Raw genomic sequence first — 4,452 nt, 5'->3', positions numbered from 1 at the left:
TCCCATCATGTACCTGTTCAAGAAAACAACACTAACAGGAAGGATGGCCCATTTGTTACTTTTGCTATTAAAGTTTGACATCACCTATGTTTCTCAAAAATCTATCAAGGGGCAGGCCATAGCCGATCATTTGGCTATCCACCCCACATAAGATGGAAGATCCTTGTATGATGCCTTTCCCGATGAAGAAATCACTGTAATAGAGGAAGAAGATGCAGCTAATGAATGGTAGTTATTCTTTGATGGAGCGGCTAATCAAAAGGGGGTGTGGTGCGGAAATATTGCTTGTCACTCCTGAAGGCCTTTGTTTACCTTCATCATTCCGCCTTGATTTCACCTATACCAACAATATTGTTGAATATAAAGCTTGTGCTTTGGGGCTCGAAACTGCTTTGACTATTGGAGTGAAAAGGATTAAGGTTTACGATGATTCATCCATCGTCATCTGCCAGACACAGGGAAAATAGAAGACCAGAGATGAAAAGTTGAAGCAATATCAAGAACATCTAGAAGAGGTGGTTGAAAACTTTGAGAAGATCTCGTTCGAATACTTCTAGAGAGATAACAATAGGTTTACAGATGCCCTTACAACCTTGGCTTCCATGGTAGAATGTAACCTATGGCTAGGGTTTGACCATTCTTGGTGGAACAAAGAAGCAGGCCCATTTATTAGAATTCGATAAAATCTCTCACTACGAATGGCTGGTCTTGGTTCGCTCACATAGTGGATTTCATCAAGGAAAGGAAGTATCTAGTTGAAGCAACTGACAGAGAAAAGAAATTTCTAAGGTGATATGCCACCCAGTTTATTCTTCAAGAGGATTTGTTATACAAAAGATCCTATGATGGAATATAATTGCTATGTGTAGAAGAGGAGCAAGCCGCAACCATCATGGAGGAAATTCATCAAGTTCTTTGTGGACCCCACATAAATGCCAAGATGTTATCTAAGAACATCCTCAGGCTAGGATATTACTGGAACACAATGGAAGCAGATTGTGTGGACTTTGTTAAGAAATGCCACAAGTGTCAAATATTTTCTAATATCATACATATCCCACCAACAGAGTTGCATTCGCTCAGTTCACCTTGGCCATTCTCCACTTGGGGTATTAATATCATTGGGAAGATCAACCCCCAAAGCATCCAATGGTCACGAGTTCATCTTAGTAGCCATTGATTTTTTCACCAAGTGGGTAGAAGCTCAGTCATATGTGGTCTTTATGTCTGCTAAGGTAGCCAAATTCATCCAAGAAAATATCATTTCTTGATATGGAGTACCTCAAGAATTGATATTAGATCAGGGATCCCATTTCTGGGGCAAGACTGACAAAATCTGCACAAAGTTCAGTATCAGAAGGCATCGCTCTACCACTTACAGGCCACAGACCAATGGGGCAGTGGAAGTAGCCAACAAAAACATCAAAGTCATCCTACAAAAAATGGCCAAAACATACAAGGATTGGGCTGATAAGTTACTCCTTACCTTATAGGCATATTGGACTTCTGTACGATCCTCGACAGGGGCAACCCCTTTTCCTTTGGTATATAGGGTCAAGGCGGTTCTACTCGTGGAAATCCTAGTACCATCTCTAAGGGTGCTTCTTGATAGTCAGTTCTCTGAAGGAGAGTGGGTGGGGGCCAGACATGATGAGCTCAATTTTCTCGATGAAAGGCGTATGAAAGCCATGGACAATCTGAAGAAATATCAATTGAGAATGGCCAGGGCCTTTAACAAGAATGTGAAGCCCTGTCGCATGGAGGAGGGTGAACTTGTTCTTCGAGAAAAGAGCCCCAATTTATGATCCAAGAGGGAAATTCAAGCCCAACTGGAGTAGCCCTTTAACTGTCAAAGAGATTTTACTAGGCAAAACTATGAAACTCATAGACCACAACGACGAAGAAATACCCGGACTGGTCAACATGGATCAACTCAAGAAATATTATGTCTCAAGGTGAATGATTTGAACTACGTCAGACCTGATTCCTTTCAAGGGATACGTAAACAACTTGATATGTGCAAGTGCGGTCTCAACCATCTCAAGACAATAAATTGGTTCCTAAATTAATAATCAAGGTTGTAGACACCCAATTTCGCCACCCTCCTTTGGCTATGATGAAATATGGATCTTAGATGTGACTTCTGGCTTCTTATCAATGGAGATGATGATGGAAACATTCCCCTACCCGAAACCTTGAAAACCCCCACGTGGGAGAGAAGAGGGCCCGATTTTGACTTTTTATATATAGAGGAATTTGGTCAAGATGACCATATAGATGAATAGTTCTCATAAATATGATTTTGGGAATATATGACAAGTCAAAATTAGATCGACAGATCTCCTGCAATCATCCCCAGAAAACAACATTTTCCTGCACGTATGCTATGCACACGGACAGTCCCACTGGAAACCTGGAAAAATCCCCTACCTACCCCAAACACCCTCAAATCCATCCCTTATCTACCTAGATAACCTGAAAACACTACTGGACATGAAACCCTCGCATAAGAGAGAAGAGGGTCTAATTTTGACTTTTTATGTACAAAGAAATCTGGTCAAGATGACCATATGGATGGATAGTGCTTGAGAATACGATTCCGATGATATATGGTACGTCAAAATCAGACCTACAGATCTCCCATAATCATCACCAAAAAAACCCATGAATTGCGCCCGCCGCACGCGTTGGCCAGCAAGCCAACCCGCACGCGTGCTTGCTGCCATGGCAGCAGCACATGGTGGCAGCGTATGCTGCCTAGGCTAGCCCACCTCATGTGCACCTGGCCCCTGCCATGCACACCCACAGCCCGTGCCCCTATGCACAGGCCTACGCTCTGATGCTCTGCAGCCCGTGCCCCCACGCTTCGTAGCCTGCACCCCAGCACATAGGCCTGCACCCCCATGCCCAATGCTCATAGCCTCGCACCAGGCTGCCTGCCCCCATGCCTTACAGGCCAGCTGCCCCTCACCCCCTACTCGTGCCCATGCCCCTTGTTTGGTGCCCCTGCGGGCACTGGCTTGTGCCCCTGCCTCATGCTTGTGTGCTGACTAGCAGGCCAGCCCACGTATGCACAGGCTGGCCTACTACATGCACATTCTAGCCAGCAGGCCAGCTTGCACCTACATGCGCACCATGTGCAGCCCAACTTTCCCACCCAGGCGCCACTACCCTTACACCATGCATCGCACACCCATGACATTGCTAGCACTGCCTACCCCATGTTCCATGCACTTCGGCCCTATCATTCACACAACCGATAATGGTCGGGATGGTGTTTTCATTGGCCCAGTAGGTGAAGGGATTCCCCCTTCGCCCACTTGAAGCCAAAAAATCTATTTTTTTTCTAGTAATTTTCTCTCCCCACCCATTTTGGTCCAAATCCCTCTTTTACCCAGTGTATAAAGGTCCTCTTCCCCCACTTTAGGCAAGAACCCCCTTTCTGTCCGTCGGGCAAAGAGGTTCCCCCTTTCTTATTGGCCGAGAAAACCTATAAATACTCCCCCTCCTTTAGAAAAACGCACCAAAATCCCACCTCACTCCATTGCAGTGAAACTTTCCTCCCCTCCCCCTCTTGATTTTCTTCGAGTCTTGGAGCGATCTTCGTCAAGATCCAAAATCTTGTTCGGATCTTTGAAGTGTTCTTCGAGACTTCAAAGATCTTCGATCCAAGTCCTTAGTTCAATCCAATTTTTTCCAAAAGTAGTATGTTCTTCAACCCCCTCCTTTGAGTGTTCTTGAGTTTTACCAGAAATAGAACCCCCCCTTTTAAGGTTCTTAAGGTCTACGAAGAGATCTTTGTTAAGATCCATAACTCTGCTTGGATCTTCAAAGTGTTCTTCGGGACTTTAGAGATCTTCAATCCATTTTTAGGTCAATCCCTTTCTTTCCAAAAATAGCAATCCTAGCAGAAGCCCTGTCTGAGTCCCCTTGGAACCTTTCTAGAAATAGCCATTCCCAATGAAAGCTCTGCCAAAGTGCCACCTCAGCCTAGCCCTCCACTATCTTATCCCCAGCGGAAGCTCTATCGAAGTGCCATCTTAGTCTAGCTCTCCCCTAGCCTATCCCTAGTGGGAGCTCTACTGGAGTACCACCTCATCCTAAGTCAGAAATAGCCTCCCTTAGCCAAAGCTCTGTATTAATCCAAATCCAGAAATAGCCTTCCCTAGCCAAAGCTCTGTCTAAATCCAAATCCAAAAGTAACCGTTCCTAGCCAGAACCCTGACTGCACACCATCACAATCAACAAGACCATCTTCCCCTGAGCCAGGAGAAACAACAGGAAAAATAGTCCGAGCCAGTACTAGTCAGGGGCTCACCCTCTTGACCCGAAATAGGGGTTTAGTTCAGGTATAATTTCTCAATCGACTTGTCATAATATAGACTTTATATAGACCTTGTTTTAGTGTATATAGTAGTTTGAATATAATTAATATATATATATATATGTGTG

Source organism: Macadamia integrifolia, chromosome 14 (assembly GCF_013358625.1).
Source record: "Macadamia integrifolia cultivar HAES 741 chromosome 14, SCU_Mint_v3, whole genome shotgun sequence".
NCBI classification, from domain to species: domain Eukaryota; kingdom Viridiplantae; phylum Streptophyta; class Magnoliopsida; order Proteales; family Proteaceae; genus Macadamia; species Macadamia integrifolia.
The sequence above is the reverse complement of the archived record's forward strand: the minus strand, read 5'-3'. Positions refer to the sequence as shown.